Source organism: Ascaphus truei, unplaced genomic scaffold, assembly GCF_040206685.1.
Source record: "Ascaphus truei isolate aAscTru1 unplaced genomic scaffold, aAscTru1.hap1 HAP1_SCAFFOLD_320, whole genome shotgun sequence".
Lineage (NCBI taxonomy): Eukaryota > Metazoa > Chordata > Amphibia > Anura > Ascaphidae > Ascaphus > Ascaphus truei.
This window is the reverse complement of record NW_027456180.1, coordinates 54,231-77,247: the sequence shown is the minus strand read 5'-3', so window position 1 is coordinate 77,247 and position 23,017 is coordinate 54,231.

Here is a 23,017-nt window from a genome sequence, read left to right as displayed (position 1 = left end):
TTGCACTTTCCCTCCCCTGACACGTTATTGCACTTTCGTTCACCTGACACCTTATTGCGCTTTCCCTTCCCCTGACACGTTATTGCGCTTTCCCTTCCCCTGACACGTTATTGCGCTTTCCCTTCCCCTGACACGTTATTGCGCTTTCCCTTCCCCTGACACGTTATTGCGCTTTCCCTTCCCCTGACACGTTATTGCGCTTTCCCTTCCCCTGACACGTTATTGCGCTTTCCCTTCCCCTGACACGTTATTGCACTTTCCCTTCCCCTGACACGTTATTGCGCTTTCCCTTCCCCTGACACGTTATTGCGCTTTCCCTTCCCCTGACACGTTATTGCGCTTTCCCTTTCCCTGACACGTTATTGCGCTTTCCCTGACACGTTATTGCACTTTCCCATCCCCTGACACGTTATTGCACTTTCCCTTCCCGACACGTTATTGCACTTTCCCTTTCCCTGACACGTTATTGCGCTTTCCCTGACACGTTATTGCACTTTCCCATCCCCTGACACGTTATTGCACTTTCCCTTCCCCTGACACGTTATTGCACTTTCCCTTCCCCTGACACGTTATTGCACTTTCCCTTCCCCTGACACGTTATTGCACTTTCCCTTCCCCTGACACGTTATTGCACTTTCCCTTCCCCTGACACGTTATTGCGCTTTCCCTTCCCCTGACACCTTATTGCACATTCCCTTCCCCTGACACGTTATTGCGCTTTCCCTTCCCCTGACACGTTATTGCGCTTTCCCTTCCCCTGACACGTTATTGCGCTTTCCCTTCCCCTGACACGTTATTGCGCTTTCCCTTCCCCTGACACGTTATTGCGCTTTCCCTTCCCCTGACACGTTATTGCGCTTTCCCTTCCCCTGACACGTTATTGCACTTTCCCTTCCCCTGACACATTATTGCACTTTCCCTTCCCCTGACACGTTATTGCGCTTTCCCTTCCCCTGACACGTTATTGCGCTTTCCCTTCCCCTGACACGTTATTGCGCTTTCCCTGACACGTTATTGCACTTTCCCATTCCCTGACACGTTATTGCACTTTCCCATCCCCTGACACGTTATTGCACTTTCCCTTCCCCTGACACGTTATTGCACTTTCCCTTTCCCTGACATGTTATTGCACTTTCCCTGACACGTTATTGCACTTTCCCTTCCCCTGACACGTTATTGCACTTTCCCTTCCCCTGACACGTTATTGCACTTTCCCTTCCCCTGACACGTTATTGCGCTTTCCCTGACACGTTATTGCACTTTCCCATCCCCTGACACGTTATTGCACTTTCCCTTCCCCTGACACGTTATTGCACTTTCCCTTCCCCTGACACGTTATTGCACTTTCCCTTCCCCTGACACGTTATTGCACTTTCCCTTCCCCTGACACGTTATTGCGCTTTCCCTTCCCCTGACACGTTATTGCGCTTTCCCTTCCCCTGACACCTTATTGCACATTCCCTTCCCCTGACACGTTATTGCGCTTTCCCTTCCCCTGACACGTTATTGCGCTTTCCCTTCCCCTGACACGTTATTGCGCTTTCCCTTCCCCTGACACGTTATTGCGCTTTCCCTTCCCCTGACACGTTATTGCGCTTTCCCTTCCCCTGACACGTTATTGCGCTTTCCCTTCCCCTGACACGTTATTGCGCTTTCCCTTCCCCTGACACGTTATTGCGCTTTCCCTTCCCCTGACACGTTATTGCGCTTTCCCTTCCCCTGACACGTTATTGCACTTTCCCTTCCCCTGACACGTTATTGCGCTTTCCCTTCCCCTGACACGTTATTGCGCTTTCCCTTCCCCTGACACGTTATGCACTTTCCCTTCCCCTGACACGTTATTGCACTTTCCCTTCCCCTGACATGTTATTGCGCTTTCCCTTCCCCTGACACGTTATTGCGCTTTCCCTTCCCCTGACACGTTATTGCGCTTTCCCTGACACGTTATTGCACTTTCCCATCCCCTGACACGTTATTGCACTTTCCCTTCCCCTGACACGTTATTGCACTTTCCCTTTCCCTGACACGTTATTGCACTTTCCCTGACACGTTATTGCACTTTCCCATCCCCTGACACGTTATTGCACTTTCCCTTCCCCTGACACGTTATTGCACTTTCCCTTCCCCTGACACGTTATTGCACTTTCCCTTCCCCTGACACGTTATTGCGCTTTCCCTTCCCCTGACACCTTATTGCGCTTTCCCTTCCCCTGACACGTTATTGCGCTTTCCCTTCCCCTGACACGTTATTGCGCTTTCCCTTCCCCTGACACGTTATTGCACTTTCCCTTCTCCTGACACGTTATTGCACTTAGACCTTCCACTGACACGTTATTGCACTTTCCCTTTCCCCTGACACGTTATTGCACTTTCCCTCCCCTGACACGTTATTGCGCTTTCCCTTCCCCTGACACGTTATTACACTCTCCCTTCCCCTGACACATGATTGCGCTTTCCTTTCCCCTGATACGTTACAACACTTTCCCTTCCCCTGACACTTTATTGCTCTTTCCCTTCCCCTGACACGTTATTGCGCTTTCCCTTCCCCTGACGCGTTATTGCACTTTCCCTTCCCCTGACACGTTATTGCACTTTCCCTTCCCCTGACACGTTATTGCGCTTTCCCTTCCCCTGACACGTTATTGCACTTTCCCTTCCCCTGACACGTTATTGCACTTTCCCTTCCCCTGACACGTTATTGCCCTTTCCATTACCCTGACACCTTATTGCGCTTTCCCTTCCCCTGACACGTTATTGCACTTTCCCTTCCCCTGACACGTTATTGCACTTTCCCTTCTCCTGACACGTTATTGCGCTTTCCCTTCCCCTGACACGTTATTGCACTTTCCCTTCCCCTGACACGTTATTGCGCTTTCCCTTCCCCTGACACGTTATTGCACTTTCCCTCCCCTGACACGTTATTGCACTTTCCCTTCCCCTGACACGTTATTGCACTTTCCCTTCTCCTGACACGTTATTGCACTTTCCCTCCCCTGACACGTTATTGCGCTTTCCCTTCCCCTGACACGTTATTGCACTTTCCCTTCCCCTGACACGTTATTGCGCTTTCCCTTCCCCTGACACGTTATTGCGCTTTCCCTTCCCCTGACACGTTATTACGCTTTCCCTTCCCCTGACACCTTATTGCACTTTCCCTTCCCCTGACACGTTATTACACTTTCCCTTCCCCTGACACGTTATTGCACTTTCCCTTCCCCTGACACGTTATTGCACTTTCCCTTCCCCTGACACGTTATTGCGCTTTCCCTTCCCCTGACACGTTATTGCGCTTTAACTTCCCCTGACACCTTATTGCACTTTCCCTTCCCCTGACACGTTATTACCCTTTCCCTTCCCCTGACACGTTATTACGCTTTCCCTTCCCCTGACACGTTATTGCGCTTTCCCTTCCCCTGACACCTTATTGCACTTTCCCTTCCCCTGACACGTTATTACACTTTCCCTTCCCCTGACACGTTATTGCACTTTCCCTTCCCCTGACACGTTATTACACTTTCCCTTCCCCTGACACGTTATTGCACTTTCCCTTCCCCTGACACGTTATTGCGCTTTCCCTTCCCTTGACACGATATTGCGCTTTCCCTTCCCCTGACACGTTATTGCACTTTCCCTTCCCCTGACACGTTATTGCACTTTCCCTTCCCCTGACACGTTATTGCACTTTCCCTTCCCCTGACACGTTATTGCACTTTCCCTTCCCCTGACACGTTATTGCACTTTCCCTTCCCCTGACACGTTATTGCACTTTCCCTTCCCCTGACACGTTATTGCGCTTTCCCTTCCCCTGACACCTTATTGCACATTCCCTTCCCCTTACACGTTATTGCGCTTTCCCTTCCCCTGACACGTTATTGCGCTTTCCCTTCCCCTGACACGTTATTGCGCTTTCCCTTCCCCTGACACGTTATTGCGCTTTCCCTTCCCCTGACACGTTATTGCGCTTTCCCTTCCCCTGACACGTTATTGCGCTTTCCCTTCCCCTGACACGTTATTGCGCTTTCCCTTCCCCTGACACGTTATTGCGCTTTCCCTTCCCCTGACACGTTATTGCGCTTTCCCTTCCCCTGACACGTTATTGCGCTTTCCCTTCCCCTGACACGTTATTGCGCTTTCCCTTCCCCTGACACGTTATTGCACTTTCCCTTCCCCTGACACATTATTGCACTTTCCCTTCCCCTGACACGTTATTGCGCTTTCCCTTCCCCTGACACGTTATTGCGCTTTCCCTTCCCCTGACACGTTATTGCGCTTTCCCTGACACGTTATTGCACTTTCCCATCCCCTGACACGTTATTGCACTTTCCCTTCCCCTGACACGTTATTGCACTTTCCCTTTCCCTGACACGTTATTGCACTTTCCCTGACACGTTATTGCACTTTCCCATCCCCTGACACGTTATTGCACTTTCCCTTCCCCTGACACGTTATTGCACTTTCCCTTCCCCTGACACGTTATTGCACTTTCCCTTCCCCTGACACGTTATTGCGCTTTCCCTGACACGTTATTGCACTTTCCCATCCCCTGACACGTTATTGCACTTTCCCTTCCCCTGACACGTTATTGCACTTTCCCTTCCCCTGACACGTTATTGCACTTTCCCTTCCCCTGACACGTTATTGCACTTTCCCTTCCCCTGACACGTTATTGCACTTTCCCTTCCCCTGACACGTTATTGCGCTTTCCCTTCCCCTGAGACCTTATTGCACATTCCCTTCCCCTGACACGTTATTGCGCTTTCCCTTCCCCTGACACGTTATTGCGCTTTCCCTTCCCCTGACACGTTATTGCGCTTTCCCTTCCCCTGACACGTTATTGCGCTTTCCCTTCCCCTGACACGTTATTGCGCTTTCCCTTCCCCTGACACGTTATTGCTCTTTCCCTTCCCCTGACACGTTATTGCGCTTTCCCTTCCCCTGACACGTTATTGCGCTTTCCCTTCCCCTGACACGTTATTGCGCTTTCCCTTCCCCTGACACGTTATTGCACTTTCCCTTCCCCTGACACGTTATTGCGCTTTCCCTTCCCCTGACACGTTATTGCACTTTCCCATCCCCTGACACGTTATTGCACTTTCCCTTCCCCTGACACGTTATTGCACTTTCCCTTCCCCTGACACGTTATTGCACTTTCCCTTCCCCTGACACCTTATTGCGCTTTCCCTTCCCCTGACACGTTATTGCGCTTTCCCTGACACGTTATTGCACTTTCCCATCCCCTGACACGTTATTGCACTTTCCCTTCCCCTGACACGTTATTGCACTTTCCCTTTCCCTGACACGTTATTGCACTTTCCCTGACACGTTATTGCACTTTCCCATCCCCTGACACGTTATTGCACTTTCCCTTCCCCTGACACGTTATTGCACTTTCCCTTTCCCTGACACGTTATTGCACTTTCCCTGACACGTTATTGCACTTTCCCATCCCCTGACACGTTATTGCACTTTCCCTTCCCCTGACACGTTATTGCACTTTCCCTTCCCCTGACACGTTATTGCACTTTCCCTTCCCCTGACACCTTATTGCGCTTTCCCTTCCCCTGACACCTTATTGCGCTTTCCCTTCCCCTGACACGTTATTGCGCTTTCCCTTCCCCTGACACGTTATTGCGCTTTCCCTTCCCCTGACACGTTATTGCACTTTCCCTTCTCCTGACACGTTATTGCACTTAGACCTTCCACTGACACGTTATTGCACTTTCCCTTTCCCCTGACACGTTATTGCACTTTCCCTCCCCTGACACGTTATTACACTCTCCCTTCCCCTGACACATGATTGCGCTTTCCTTTCCCTGACACGTTATTGCGCTTTCCCTTCCCCTGACACGTTATTCCACTTTCCCTTCCCCTGACACGTTATTACACTTTCCCTTCCCCTGACACGTAATTGCGCTTTCCCTTCCCCTGATACGTTACTACACTTTCCCTTCCCCTGACACTTTATTGCTCTTTCCCTTCCCCTGACACGTTATTGCGCTTTCCCTTCCCCTGACGCGTTATTGCACTTTCCCTTCCCCTGACACGTTATTGCACTTTCCCTTCCCCTGACACGTTATTACACTTTCCCTTCCCCTGACACGTTATTGCGCTTTCCCTTCTCCTGACACGTTATTGCGCTTTCCCTTCCCCTGACACGTTATTGCCCTTTCCCTTCCCCTGACACGTTATTGCGCTTTCCATTCCCCTGACACGTTATTGCGCTTTCCCTTCCCCTGACACGTTATTGCGCTTTCCCTTCCCCTGACACGTTATTGCGCTTTCCCTTCCCCTGACACGTTATTGCGCTTTCCCTTCCCCTGACACGTTATTGCGCTTTCCCTTCCCCTGACACGTTATTGCACTTTCCCTTCCCCTGACACGTTATTGCGCTTTCCCTTCCCCTGACACGTTATTGCGCTTTCCCTTCCCCTGACACGTTACTGCACTTTCCCTTCCCCTGACACGTTATTGCACTTTCCCTTCCCCTGACATGTTATTGCGCTTTCCCTTCCCCTGACACGTTATTGCGCTTTCCCTTCCCCTGACACGTTATTGCGCTTTCCCTGACACGTTATTGCACTTTCCCATCCCCTGACACGTTATTGCACTTTCCCTTCCCCTGACACGTTATTGCACTTTCCCTTTCCCTGACACGTTATTGCACTTTCCCTGACACGTTATTGCACTTTCCCATCCCCTGACACGTTATTGCACTTTCCCTTCCCCTGACACGTTATTGCACTTTCCCTTTCCCTGACACGTTATTGCACTTTCCCTGACACGTTATTGCACTTTCCCATCCCCTGACACGTTATTGCACTTTCCCTTCCCCTGACACGTTATTGCACTTTCCCTTCCCCTGACACGTTATTGCACTTTCCCTTCCCCTGACACCTTATTGCGCTTTCCCTTCCCCTGACACCTTATTGCGCTTTCCCTTCCCCTGACACGTTATTGCGCTTTCCCTTCCCCTGACACGTTATTGCGCTTTCCCTTCCCCTGACACGTTATTGCACTTTCCCTTCTCCTGACACGTTATTGCACTTAGACCTTCCACTGACACGTTATTGCACTTTCCCTTTCCCCTGACACGTTATTGCACTTTCCCTCCCCTGACACGTTATTACACTCTCCCTTCCCCTGACACATGATTGCGCTTTCCTTTCCCTGACACGTTATTGCACTTTCCCTTCCCCTGACACGTTATTGCACTTTCCCTTCCCCTGACACGTTATTGCACTTTCCCTTCCCCTGACACGTTATTGCACTTTCCCTTCCCCTGACACGTTATTGCGCTTTCCCTGACACGTTATTGCACTTTCCCATCCCCTGACACGTTATTGCACTTTCCCTTCCCCTGACACGTTATTGCACTTTCCCTTCCCCTGACACGTTATTGCACTTTCCCTTCCCCTGACACGTTATTGCACTTTCCCTTCCCCTGACACGTTATTGCACTTTCCCTTCCCCTGACACGTTATTGCGCTTTCCCTTCCCCTGAGACCTTATTGCACATTCCCTTCCCCTGACACGTTATTGCGCTTTCCCTTCCCCTGACACGTTATTGCGCTTTCCCTTCCCCTGACACGTTATTGCGCTTTCCCTTCCCCTGACACGTTATTGCGCTTTCCCTTCCCCTGACACGTTATTGCGCTTTCCCTTCCCCTGACACGTTATTGCGCTTTCCCTTCCCCTGACACGTTATTGCGCTTTCCCTTCCCCTGACACGTTATTGCGCTTTCCCTTCCCCTGACACGTTATTGCGCTTTCCCTTCCCCTGACACGTTATTGCACTTTCCCTTCCCCTGACACGTTATTGCGCTTTCCCTTCCCCTGACACGTTATTGCGCTTTCCCTTCCCCTGACACGTTACTGCACTTTCCCTTCCCCTGACACGTTATTGCACTTTCCCTTCCCCTGACATGTTATTGCGCTTTCCCTTCCCCTGACACGTTATTGCGCTTTCCCTTCCCCTGACACGTTATTGCGCTTTCCCTGACACGTTATTGCACTTTCCCATCCCCTGACACGTTATTGCACTTTCCCTTCCCCTGACACGTTATTGCACTTTCCCTTTCCCTGACACGTTATTGCACTTTCCCTGACACGTTATTGCACTTTCCCATCCCCTGACACGTTATTGCACTTTCCCTTCCCCTGACACGTTATTGCACTTTCCCTTTCCCTGACACGTTATTGCACTTTCCCTGACACGTTATTGCGCTTTCCCTTCCCCTGACACGTTACTGCACTTTCCCTTCCCCTGACACGTTATTGCACTTTCCCTTCCCCTGACATGTTATTGCGCTTTCCCTTCCCCTGACACGTTATTGCGCTTTCCCTTCCCCTGACACGTTATTGCGCTTTCCCTGACACGTTATTGCACTTTCCCATCCCCTGACACGTTATTGCACTTTCCCTTCCCCTGACACGTTATTGCACTTTCCCTTTCCCTGACACGTTATTGCACTTTCCCTGACACGTTATTGCACTTTCCCATCCCCTGACACGTTATTGCACTTTCCCTTCCCCTGACACGTTATTGCACTTTCCCTTTCCCTGACACGTTATTGCACTTTCCCTGACACGTTATTGCACTTTCCCATCCCCTGACACGTTATTGCACTTTCCCTTCCCCTGACACGTTATTGCACTTTCCCTTCCCCTGACACGTTATTGCACTTTCCCTTCCCCTGACACCTTATTGCGCTTTCCCTTCCCCTGACACCTTATTGCGCTTTCCCTTCCCCTGACACGTTATTGCGCTTTCCCTTCCCCTGACACGTTATTGCGCTTTCCCTTCCCCTGACACGTTATTGCACTTTCCCTTCTCCTGACACGTTATTGCACTTAGACCTTCCACTGACACGTTATTGCACTTTCCCTTTCCCCTGACACGTTATTGCACTTTCCCTCCCCTGACACGTTATTACACTCTCCCTTCCCCTGACACATGATTGCGCTTTCCTTTCCCTGACACGTTATTGCGCTTTCCCTTCCCCTGACACGTTATTCCACTTTCCCTTCCCCTGACACGTTATTACACTTTCCCTTCCCCTGACACGTAATTGCGCTTTCCCTTCCCCTGATACGTTACTACACTTTCCCTTCCCCTGACACTTTATTGCTCTTTCCCTTCCCCTGACACGTTATTGCGCTTTCCCTTCCCCTGACGCGTTATTGCACTTTCCCTTCCCCTGACACGTTATTGCACTTTCCCTTCCCCTGACACGTTATTGCGCTTTCCCTTCCCCTGACACGTTATTGCACTTTCCCTTCCCCTGACACGTTATTGCACTTTCCCTTCCCCTGACACGTTATTACACTTTCCCTTCCCCTGACACGTTATTGCGCTTTCCCTTCTCCTGACACGTTATTGCGCTTTCCCTTCCCCTGACACGTTATTGCCCTTTCCCTTCCCCTGACACGTTATTGCGCTTTCCATTCCCCTGACACGTTATTGCGCTTTCCCTTCCCCTGACACGTTATTGCGCTTTCCCTTCCCCTGACACGTTATTGCGCTTTCCTTTCCCCTGACACGTTATTGCACTTTCCCTCCCCTGACACGTTATTGCACTTTCCCTTCCCCTGACACGTTATTGCACTTTCCCTTCTCCTGACACGTTATTACACTTTCCCTTCCCCTGACACGTAATTGCGCTTTCCCTTCCCCTGATACGTTACTACACTTTCCCTTCCCCTGACACTTTATTGCTCTTTCCCTTCCCCTGACACGTTATTGCGCTTTCCCTTCCCCTGACGCGTTATTGCACTTTCCCTTCCCCTGACACGTTATTGCACTTTCCCTTCCCCTGACACGTTATTGCGCTTTCCCTTCCCCTGACACGTTATTGCACTTTCCCTTCCCCTGACACGTTATTGCACTTTCCCTTCCCCTGACACGTTATTGCACTTTCCCTTCCCCTGACACGTTATTGCGCTTTCCCTTCCCCTGACACGTTATTGCGCTTTCCCTTCCCCTGACACGTTATTGCGCTTTCCCTTCCCCTGACACGTTATTGCACTTTCCCTTCCCCTGACACATTATTGCACTTTCCCTTCCCCTGACACGTTATTGCACTTTCCCTTCCCCTGACACGTTATTGCACTTTCCCTTCCCCTGACACGTTATTGCGCTTTCCCTGACACGTTATTGCACTTTCCCATCCCCTGACACGTTATTGCACTTTCCCATCCCCTGACACGTTATTGCACTTTCCCTTCCCCTGACACGTTATTGCACTTTCCCTTCCCCTGACACGTTATTGCACTTTCCCTGACACGTTATTGCACTTTCCCTTCCCCTGACACATTATTGCGCTTTCCCTTCCCCTGACACGTTATTGCGCTTTCCCTTCCCCTGACACGTTATTGCGCTTTCCCTTCCCCTGACACGTTATTGCGCTTTCCCTTCCCCTGACACGTTATTGCGCTTTCCCTTCCCCTGACACGTTATTGCACTTTCCCTTCCCCTGACACGTTATTGCGCTTTCCCTTCCCCTGACACGTTATTGCGCTTTCCCTTCCCCTGACACGTTATTGCACTTTCCCTTCCCCTGACACGTTATTGCACTTTCCCTTCCCCTGACATGTTATTGCGCTTTCCCTTCCCCTGACACGTTATTGCGCTTTCCCTTCCCCTGACACGTTATTGCGCTTTCCCTGACACGTTATTGCACTTTCCCATCCCCTGACACGTTATTGCACTTTCCCTTCCCCTGACACGTTATTGCACTTTCCCTTTCCCTGACACGTTATTGCACTTTCCCTGACACGTTATTGCACTTTCCCATCCCCTGACACGTTATTGCACTTTCCCTTCCCCTGACACGTTATTGCACTTTCCCTTCCCCTGACACGTTATTGCACTTTCCCTTCCCCTGACACGTTATTGCGCTTTCCCTTCCCCTGACACCTTATTGCGCTTTCCCTTCCCCTGACACGTTATTGCGCTTTCCCTTCCCCTGACACGTTATTGCGCTTTCCCTTCCCCTGACACGTTATTGCACTTTCCCTTCTCCTGACACGTTATTGCACTTAGACCTTCCACTGACACGTTATTGCACTTTCCCTCCCCTGACACGTTATTGCGCTTTCCCTTCCCCTGACACGTTATTACACTCTCCCTTCCCCTGACACATGATTGCGCTTTCCTTTCCCTGACACGTTATTACACTTTCCCTTCCCCTGACACGTTATTGCACTTTCCCTTCCCCTGACACGTTATTCCACTTTCCCTTCCCCTGACACGTTATTACACTTTCCCTTCCCCTGACACGTAATTGCGCTTTCCCTTCCCCTGATACGTTACAACACTTTCCCTTCCCCTGACACTTTATTGCTCTTTCCCTTCCCCTGACACGTTATTGCGCTTTCCCTTCCCCTGACGCGTTATTGCACTTTCCCTTCCCCTGACACGTTATTGCACTTTCCCTTCCCCTGACACGTTATTGCGCTTTCCCTTCCCCTGACACGTTATTGCACTTTCCCTTCCCCTGACACGTTATTGCACTTTCCCTTCCCCTGACACGTTATTGCGCTTTCCCTTCCCCTGACACGTTATTGTACTTTCCCTCCCCTGACACGTTATTGCACTTTCCCTTCCCCTGACACGTTATTGCACTTTCCCTTCTCCTGACACGTTATTGCACTTTCCCTCCCCTGACACGTTATTGCGCTTTCCCTTCCCCTGACACGTTATTGCACTTTCCCTTCCCCTGACACGTTATTGCGCTTTCCCTTCCCCTGACACGTTATTGCGCTTTCCCTTCCCCTGACACGTTATTACGCTTTCCCTTCCCCTGACACCTTATTGCACTTTCCCTTCCCCTGACACGTTATTACACTTTCCCTTCCCCTGACACGTTATTGCACTTTCCCTTCCCCTGACACGTTATTGCACTTTCCCTTCCCCTGACACGTTATTGCGCTTTCCCTTCCCCTGACACGTTATTGCGCTTTAACTTCCCCTGACACCTTATTGCACTTTCCCTTCCCCTGACACGTTATTACCCTTTCCCTTCCCCTGACACGTTATTACGCTTTCCCTTCCCCTGACACGTTATTGCGCTTTCCCTTCCCCTGACACCTTATTGCACTTTCCCTTCCCCTGACACGTTATTACACTTTCCCTTCCCCTGACACGTTATTGCACTTTCCCTTCCCCTGACACGTTATTACACTTTCCCTTCCCCTGACACGTTATTGCACTTTCCCTTCCCCTGACACGTTATTGCGCTTTCCCTTCCCTTGACACGATATTGCGCTTTCCCTTCCCCTGACACGTTATTGCACTTTCCCTTCCCCTGACACGTTATTGCACTTTCCCTTCCCCTGACACGTTATTGCACTTTCCCTTCCCCTGACACGTTATTGCACTTTCCCTTCCCCTGACACGTTATTGCACTTTCCCTTCCCCTGACACGTTATTGCACTTTCCCTTCCCCTGACACGTTATTGCGCTTTCCCTTCCCCTGACACCTTATTGCACATTCCCTTCCCCTGACACGTTATTGCGCTTTCCCTTCCCCTGACACGTTATTGCGCTTTCCCTTCCCCTGACACGTTATTGCGCTTTCCCTTCCCCTGACACGTTATTGCGCTTTCCCTTCCCCTGACACGTTATTGCGCTTTCCCTTCCCCTGACACGTTATTGCGCTTTCCCTTCCCCTGACACGTTATTGCGCTTTCCCTTCCCCTGACACGTTATTGCGCTTTCCCTTCCCCTGACACGTTATTGCGCTTTCCCTTCCCCTGACACGTTATTGCGCTTTCCCTTCCCCTGACACGTTATTGCGCTTTCCCTTCCCCTGACACGTTATTGCGCTTTCCCTTCCCCTGACACGTTATTGCACTTTCCCTTCCCCTGACACATTATTGCACTTTCCCTTCCCCTGACACGTTATTGCGCTTTCCCTTCCCCTGACACGTTATTGCGCTTTCCCTTCCCCTGACACGTTATTGCGCTTTCCCTGACACGTTATTGCACTTTCCCATCCCCTGACACGTTATTGCACTTTCCCTTCCCCTGACACGTTATTGCACTTTCCCTTTCCCTGACACGTTATTGCACTTTCCCTGACACGTTATTGCACTTTCCCATCCCCTGACACGTTATTGCACTTTCCCTTCCCCTGACACGTTATTGCACTTTCCCTTCCCCTGACACGTTATTGCACTTTCCCTTCCCCTGACACGTTATTGCGCTTTCCCTGACACGTTATTGCACTTTCCCATCCCCTGACACGTTATTGCACTTTCCCTTCCCCTGACACGTTATTGCACTTTCCCTTCCCCTGACACGTTATTGCACTTTCCCTTCCCCTGACACGTTATTGCACTTTCCCTTCCCCTGACACGTTATTGCACTTTCCCTTCCCCTGACACGTTATTGCGCTTTCCCTTCCCCTGAGACCTTATTGCACATTCCCTTCCCCTGACACGTTATTGCGCTTTCCCTTCCCCTGACACGTTATTGCGCTTTCCCTTCCCCTGACACGTTATTGCGCTTTCCCTTCCCCTGACACGTTATTGCGCTTTCCCTTCCCCTGACACGTTATTGCGCTTTCCCTTCCCCTGACACGTTATTGCGCTTTCCCTTCCCCTGACACGTTATTGCGCTTTCCCTTCCCCTGACACGTTATTGCGCTTTCCCTTCCCCTGACACGTTATTGCGCTTTCCCTTCCCCTGACACGTTATTGCACTTTCCCTTCCCCTGACACGTTATTGCGCTTTCCCTTCCCCTGACACGTTACTGCACTTTCCCTTCCCCTGACACGTTATTGCACTTTCCCTTCCCCTGACATGTTATTGCGCTTTCCCTTCCCCTGACACGTTATTGCGCTTTCCCTTCCCCTGACACGTTATTGCGCTTTCCCTGACACGTTATTGCACTTTCCCATCCCCTGACACGTTATTGCACTTTCCCTTCCCCTGACACGTTATTGCACTTTCCCTTTCCCTGACACGTTATTGCACTTTCCCTGACACGTTATTGCACTTTCCCATCCCCTGACACGTTATTGCACTTTCCCTTCCCCTGACACGTTATTGCACTTTCCCTTTCCCTGACACGTTATTGCACTTTCCCTGACACGTTATTGCACTTTCCCATCCCCTGACACGTTATTGCACTTTCCCTTCCCCTGACACGTTATTGCACTTTCCCTTCCCCTGACACGTTATTGCACTTTCCCTTCCCCTGACACGTTATTGCGCTTTCCCTTCCCCTGACACCTTATTGCGCTTTCCCTTCCCCTGACACGTTATTGCGCTTTCCCTTCCCCTGACACGTTATTGCGCTTTCCCTTCCCCTGACACGTTATTGCACTTTCCCTTCTCCTGACACGTTATTGCACTTAGACCTTCCACTGACACGTTATTGCACTTTCCCTTTCCCCTGACACGTTATTGCACTTTCCCTCCCCTGACACGTTATTACACTCTCCCTTCCCCTGACACATGATTGCGCTTTCCTTTCCCTGACACGTTATTACACTTTCCATTCCCCTGACACGTTATTGCACTTTCCCTTCCCCTGACACGTTATTCCACTTTCCCTTCCCCTGACACGTTATTACACTTTCCCTTCCCCTGACACGTAATTGCGCTTTCCCTTCCCCTGATACGTTACTACACTTTCCCTTCCCCTGACACTTTATTGCTCTTTCCCTTCCCCTGACACGTTATTGCGCTTTCCCTTCCCCTGACGCGTTATTGCACTTTCCCTTCCCCTGACACGTTATTGCACTTTCCCTTCCCCTGACACGTTATTGCGCTTTACCTTCCCCTGACACGTTATTGCACTTTCCCTTCCCCTGACACGTTATTGCACTTTCCCTTCCCCTGACACGTTATTGCACTTTCCCTTCCCCTGACACGTTATTGCGCTTTCCCTTCTCCTGACACGTTATTGCGCTTTCCCTTCCCCTGACACGTTATTGCCCTTTCCCTTCCCCTGACACGTTATTGCGCTTTCCATTCCCCTGACACGTTATTGCGCTTTCCCTTCCCCTGACACGTTATTGCGCTTTCCCTTCCCCTGACACGTTATTGCGCTTTCCCTTCCCCTGACACGTTATTGCACTTTCCCTTCCCCTGACACGTTATTGCACTTTCCCTTCCCCTGACACGTTATTACACTTTCCCTTCCCCTGACACGTTATTGCACTTTCCCTTCCCCTGACACGTTATTGCGCTTTCCCTTCCCTTGACACGATATTGCGCTTTCCCTTCCCCTGACACGTTATTGCACTTTCCCTTCCCCTGACACGTTATTGCACTTTCCCTTCCCCTGACACGTTATTGCACTTTCCCTTCCCCTGACACGTTATTGCACTTTCCCTTCCCCTGACACGTTATTGCACTTTCCCTTCCCCTGACACGTTATTGCGCTTTCCCTTCCCCTGACACCTTATTGCACATTCCCTTCCCCTGACACGTTATTGCGCTTTCCCTTCCCCTGACACGTTATTGCGCTTTCCCTTCCCCTGACACGTTATTGCGCTTTCCCTTCCCCTGACACGTTATTGCGCTTTCCCTTCCCCTGACACGTTATTGCGCTTTCCCTTCCCCTGACACGTTATTGCGCTTTCCCTTCCCCTGACACGTTATTGCGCTTTCCCTTCCCCTGACACGTTATTGCGCTTTCCCTTCCCCTGACACGTTATTGCGCTTTCCCTTCCCCTGACACGTTATTGCGCTTTCCCTTCCCCTGACACGTTATTGCGCTTTCCCTTCCCCTGACACGTTATTGCGCTTTCCCTTCCCCTGACACGTTATTGCACTTTCCCTTCCCCTGACACATTATTGCACTTTCCCTTCCCCTGACACGTTATTGCGCTTTCCCTTCCCCTGACACGTTATTGCGCTTTCCCTTCCCCTGACACGTTATTGCGCTTTCCCTGACACGTTATTGCACTTTCCCATCCCCTGACACGTTATTGCACTTTCCCTTCCCCTGACACGTTATTGCACTTTCCCTTTCCCTGACACGTTATTGCACTTTCCCTGACACGTTATTGCACTTTCCCATCCCCTGACACGTTATTGCACTTTCCCTTCCCCTGACACGTTATTGCACTTTCCCTTCCCCTGACACGTTATTGCACTTTCCCTTCCCCTGACACGTTATTGCGCTTTCCCTGACACGTTATTGCACTTTCCCATCCCCTGACACGTTATTGCACTTTCCCTTCCCCTGACACGTTATTGCACTTTCCCTTCCCCTGACACGTTATTGCACTTTCCCTTCCCCTGACACGTTATTGCACTTTCCCTTCCCCTGACACGTTATTGCACTTTCCCTTCCCCTGACACGTTATTGCGCTTTCCCTTCCCCTGAGACCTTATTGCACATTCCCTTCCCCTGACACGTTATTGCGCTTTCCCTTCCCCTGACACGTTATTGCGCTTTCCCTTCCCCTGACACGTTATTGCGCTTTCCCTTCCCCTGACACGTTATTGCGCTTTCCCTTCCCCTGACACGTTATTGCGCTTTCCCTTCCCCTGACACGTTATTGCGCTTTCCCTTCCCCTGACACGTTATTGCGCTTTCCCTTCCCCTGACACGTTATTGCGCTTTCCCTTCCCCTGACACGTTATTGCGCTTTCCCTTCCCCTGACACGTTATTGCACTTTCCCTTCCCCTGACACGTTATTGCGCTTTCCCTTCCCCTGACACGTTACTGCACTTTCCCTTCCCCTGACACGTTATTGCACTTTCCCTTCCCCTGACATGTTATTGCGCTTTCCCTTCCCCTGACACGTTATTGCGCTTTCCCTTCCCCTGACACGTTATTGCGCTTTCCCTGACACGTTATTGCACTTTCCCATCCCCTGACACGTTATTGCACTTTCCCTTCCCCTGACACGTTATTGCACTTTCCCTTTCCCTGACACGTTATTGCACTTTCCCTGACACGTTATTGCACTTTCCCATCCCCTGACACGTTATTGCACTTTCCCTTCCCCTGACACGTTATTGCACTTTCCCTTTCCCTGACACGTTATTGCACTTTCCCTGACACGTTATTGCACTTTCCCATCCCCTGACACGTTATTGCACTTTCCCTTCCCCTGACACGTTATTGCACTTTCCCTTCCCCTGACACGTTATTGCACTTTCACTTCCCCTGACACGTTATTGCGCTTTCCCTTCCCCTGACACCTTATTGCGCTTTCCCTTCCCCTGACACGTTATTGCGCTTTCCCTTCCCCTGACACGTTATTGCGCTTTCCCTTCCCCTGACACGTTATTGCACTTTCCCTTCTCCTGACACGTTATTGCACTTAGACCTTCCACTGACACGTTATTGCACTTTCCCTTTCCCCTGACACGTTATTGCACTTTCCCTCCCCTGACACGTTATTACACTCTCCCTTCCCCTGACACATGATTGCGCTTTCCTTTCCCTGACACGTTATTACACTTTCCATTCCCCTGACACGTTATTGCACTTTCCCTTCCCCTGACACGTTATTCCACTTTCCCTTCCCCTGACACGTTATTACACTTTCCCTTCCCCTGACACGTAATTGCGCTTTCCCTTCCCCTGATACGTTACTACACTTTCCCTTCCCCTGACACTTTATTGCTCTTTCCCTTCCCCTGACACGTTATTGCGCTTTCCCTTCCCCTGACGCGTTATTGCACTTTCCCTTCCCCTGACACGTTATTGCACTTTCCCTTCCCCTGACACGTTATTGCGCTTTCCCTTCCCCTGACACGTTATTGCACTTTCCCTTCCCCTGACACGTTATTGCACTTTCCCTTCCCCTGACACGTTATTGCACTTTCCCTTCCCCTGACACGTTATTGCGCTTTCCCTTCTCCTGACACGTTATTGCGCTTTCCCTTCCCCTGACACGTTATTGCCCTTTCCCTTCCCCTGACACGTTATTGCGCTTTCCATTCCCCTGACACGTTATTGCGCTTTCCCTTCCCCTGACACGTTATTGCGCTTTCCCTTCCCCTGACACGTTATTGCGCTTTCCCTTCCCCTGACACGTTATTGCACTTTCCCTTCCCCTGACACGTTATTGCACTTTCCCTTCCCCTGACACGTTATTGCACTTTCCCTTCTCCTGACACGTTATTGCACTTTCCCTCCCCTGACACGTTATTGCGCTTTCCCTTCCCCTGACACGTTATTGCACTTTCCCTTCCCCTGACACGTTATTGCGCTTTCCCTTCCCCTGACACGTTATTGCACTTTCCCTCCCCTGACACGTTATTGCACTTTCCCTTCCCCTGACACGTTATTGCACTTTCCCTTCTCCTGACACGTTATTACACTTTCCCTTCCCCTGACACGTAATTGCGCTTTCCCTTCCCCTGATACGTTACTACACTTTCCCTTCCCCTGACACTTTATTGCTCTTTCCCTTCCCCTGACACGTTATTGCGCTTTCCCTTCCCCTGACGCGTTATTGCACTTTCCCTTCCCCTGACACGTTATTGCACTTTCCCTTCCCCTGACACGTTATTGCGCTTTCCCTTCCCCTGACACGTTATTGCACTTTCCCTTCCCCTGACACGTTATTGCACTTTCCCTTCCCCTGACACGTTATTGCACTTTCCCTTCCCCTGACACGTTATTGCGCTTTCCCTTCCCCTGACACGTTATTGCACTTTCCCTTCCCCTGACACGTTATTGCGCTTTCCCTTCCCCTGACACGTTATTGCGCTTTCCCTTCCCCTGACACGTTATTGCGCTTTCCCTTCCCCTGACACGTTATTACGCTTTCCCTTCCCCTGACACCTTATTGCACTTTCCCTTCCCCTGACACGTTATTACACTTTCCCTTCCCCTGACACGTTATTGCACTTTCCCTTCCCCTGACACGTTATTGCACTTTCCCTTCCCCTGACACGTTATTGCGCTTTCCCTTCCCCTGACACCTTATTGCACTTTCCCTTCCCCTGACACGTTATTGCGCTTTCCCTTCCCCTGACACGTTATTACCCTTTCCCTTCCCCTGACACGTTATTACGCTTTCCCTTCCCCTGACACGTTATTGCGCTTTCCCTTCCCCTGACACCTTATTGCACTTTCCCTTCCCCTGACACGTTATTACACTTTCCCTTCCCCTGACACGTTATTGCACTTTCCCTTCCCCTGACACGTTATTACACTTTCCCTTCCCCTGACACGTTATTGCACTTTCCCTTCCCCTGACACGTTATTGCGCTTTCCCTTCCCCTGACACGATATTGCGCTATCCCTTCCCCTGACACGTTATTGCACTTTCCCTTCCCCTGACACGTTATTGCACTTTCCCTTCCCCTGACACGTTATTGCGCTTTCCCTTCCCCTGACACGTTATTACGCTTTCCCTTCCCCTGACACGTTATTGCGCTTTCCCTTCCCCTGACACGTTATTGCGCTTTCCCTTCCCCTGACACGTTATTACACTTTCACTTCCCCTGACACGTTATTGCACTTTCCCTTCCCCTGACACGTTATTGCGCTTTCCCTTCCCCTGACACGTTATTGCACTTTCACTTCCCCTGACACGTTATTGCACTTTCCCTTCCCCTGACACGTTATTACGCTTTCCCTTCCCCTGACACGTTATTGCGCTTTCCCTTCCCCTGACACGTTATTGCGCTTTCCCTTCCCCTGACACGTTATTACTTTCCCTTCCCCTGACACGTTATTGCGCTTTCCCTTCCCCTGACACGTTATTACACTTTCCCTTCCCCTGACACGTTATTGCACTTTCCCTTCCCCTGACACGTTATTGCGCTTTCCCTGACACGTTATTGCACTTTCCCTTCCCCTGACACGTTATTGCACTTTCCCTTCCCCTGACACGTTATTGCACTTTCCCTGACACGTTATTGCACTTTCCCTCCCCTGACACGTTATTGCACTTTCCCTCCCCTGACACGTTATTGCACTTTCCCTCCCCTGACACGTTATTGCACTTTCCCTTCCCCTGACACGTTATTGCACTTTCCCTGACACGTTATTGCACTTTCCCTTCCCCTGACACGTTATTGCACTTTCCCTTCCCCTGACACGTTATTGCACTTTCCCTTCCCCTGACACGTTATTGCACTTTCCCTCCCCTGACACGTTATTACACTTTCCCTTCCCCTGACACGTTATTGCGCTTTCCCTTCCTCTGACACGTTATTGCGCTTTCCCTTCCCCATGACGCGTTATTGCGCTTTCCCTTCCCCTGACGCGTTATTGCACTTTCCCTTCCCCTGACGCATTATTGCGCTTTCCCTTTCCCTGACACGTTATTGCACTTTCCCTTCCCCTGACACGTTATTGCACTTTCCCTTCCCCTGACACGTTATTGCACTTTCCCTTCCCCTGAAAAGTTATTGCACTTTCCCTTCCCCTGACACGTTATTGCGCTTTCCCTTCCCCTGACACGTTATTGCGCTTTCCCTTCCCCTGACACGTTATTACACTTTCTCTTACCCTGACACGTTATTGCGCTTTCCCTTCCCCTGACACGTTATTGCACTTTCCCTTCCCTGACACGTTATTGCACTTTCCCTTCCCCTGACACGTTATTGCGCTTTCCCTTCCCCTGACACGTTATTGCACTTTCCCTCCCCAGACACGTTATTGCACTTTCCCTCCACCTGACACGTTATTGCACTTTCCCTCCCCCTGACACGTTATTGCACTTTCCCTTCCCCTGACACGTTATTGCACTTTCCCTTCCCTGACACGTTATTGCACTTTCCCTTCCCCTGACACGTTATTGCACTTTCCCTTCCCCTGACACGTTATTGCACTTTCCCTTCCCCTGACACGTTATTGCACTTTCCCTCCCCCTGACACGTTATTGCACTTTCCCTTCCCCTGACACGTTATTGCACTTTCCCTTCCCTGACACGTTATTGCACTTTCCCTTCCCCTGACACGTTATTGCACTTTCCCTTCCCCTGACACGTTATTGCACTTTCCCTTCCCCTGACACGTTATTGCACTTTCCCTTCCCCTGACACGTTATTGCACTTCCCCTGACATGTTATTGACTTTTCCCTTCCCCTGACACGTTATTGCACTTTCCCTTCCCCTGACACGTTATTGCACTTTCCCTTCCCTGACACGTTATTGCACTTTCCCTTCCCCTGACACGTTATTGCGCTTTCCCTTCCCCTGACACGTTATTGCGCTTTCCCTTCCCCTGACACGTTATTGCGCTTTCCCTTCCCCTGACACGTTATTGCGCTTTCCCTTCCCCTGACACGTTATTGCGCTTTCCCTTCCCCTGACGCGTTATTGCGCTTTCCCTTCCCCTGACACCTTATTGCGCTTTCCCTTCCCCTGACACGTTATTGCACTTTCCCTTCCCCTGACACGTTATTGCGCTTTCCTTCCCCTGACACGTCATTGCACTTTCCCTCCCCCTGACACGTTATTGCACTTTCCCTTCCCCTGACACGTTATTGCACTTTCCCTTCCCCTGACACGTTATTGCGCTTTCCCTTCCTCTGACACATTATTGCACTTTCCCTTCCCCTGACACGTTATTGCGCTTTCCCTTCCCCTGATACGTTACTACACTTTCCCTTCCCCTGACACTTTATTGCTCTTCCCCTGACACGTTATTGCGCTTTCCCTTCCCCTGACGCGTTATTGCACTTTCCCTTCCCCTGACACGTTATTGCACTTTCCCTTCCCCTGACACGTTATTGCGCTTTCCCTTCCCCTGACACGTTATTGCACTTTCCCTTCCCCTGACACGTTATTGCGCTTTCCCTACCCCTGACACGTTATTGCACTTTCCATTCCCCTGACACGTTATTGCGCTTTCCCTTCCCCTGACACGTTATTGCGCTTTCCCTTCCCCTGACACGTTATTGCGCTTTCCCTTCCCCTGACACGTTATTGCGCTTTCCCTTCCCCTGACACGTTATTGCACTTTCCCTTCCCCTGACAAGTTATTGCACTTTCCCTTCCCCTGACACGTTATTGCACTTTCCCTTCCCCTGACACGTTATTGCGCTTTCCCTTCCCCTGACACGTTATTACACTTTCTCTTACCCTGACACGTTATTGCGCTTTCCCTTCCCCTGACACGTTATTGCACTTTCCCTTCCCTGACACGTTATTGCACTTTCCCTTCCCCTGACACGTTATTGCGCTTTCCCTTCCCCTGACACGTTATTGCACTTTCCCTCCCCAGACACGTTATTGCACTTTCCCTCCACCTGACACGTTATTGCACTTTCCCTCCCCCTGACACGTTATTGCACTTTCCCTTCCCCTGACACGTTATTGCACTTTCCCTTCCCTGACACGTTATTGCACTTTCCCTTCCCCTGACACGTTATTGCACTTTCCCTTCCCCTGACACGTTATTGCACTTTCCCTTCCCCTGACACGTTATTGCACTTTCCCTCCCCCTGACACGTTATTGCACTTTCCCTTCCCCTGACACGTTATTGCACTTTCCCTTCCCTGACACGTTATTGCACTTTCCCTTCCCCTGACACGTTATTGCACTTTCCCTTCCCCTGACACGTTATTGCACTTTCCCTTCCCCTGACACTTTATTGCTCTTTCCCTTCCCCTGACACGTTATTGCGCTTTCCCTTCCCCTGACGCGTTATTGCACTTTCCCTTCCCCTGACACGTTATTGCACTTTCCCTTCCCCTGACACGTTATTGCGCTTTCCCTTCCCCTGACACGTTATTGCACTTTCCCTTCCCCAGACACGTTATTGCACTTTCCCTTCCCCTGACACGTTATTGCACTTTCCCTTCCCCTGACACGTTATTGCGCTTTCCCTTCTCCTGACACGTTATTGCGCTTTCCCTTCCCCTGACACGTTATTGCCCTTTCCCTTCCCCTGACACGTTATTGCGCTTTCCATTCCCCTGACACGTTATTGCGCTTTCCCTTCCCCTGACACGTTATTGCGCTTTCCCTTCCCCTGACACGTTATTGCGCTTTCCCTTCCCCTGACACGTTATTGCACTTTCCCTTCCCCTGACACGTTATTGCACTTTCCCTTCCCCTGACACGTTATTGCACTTTCCC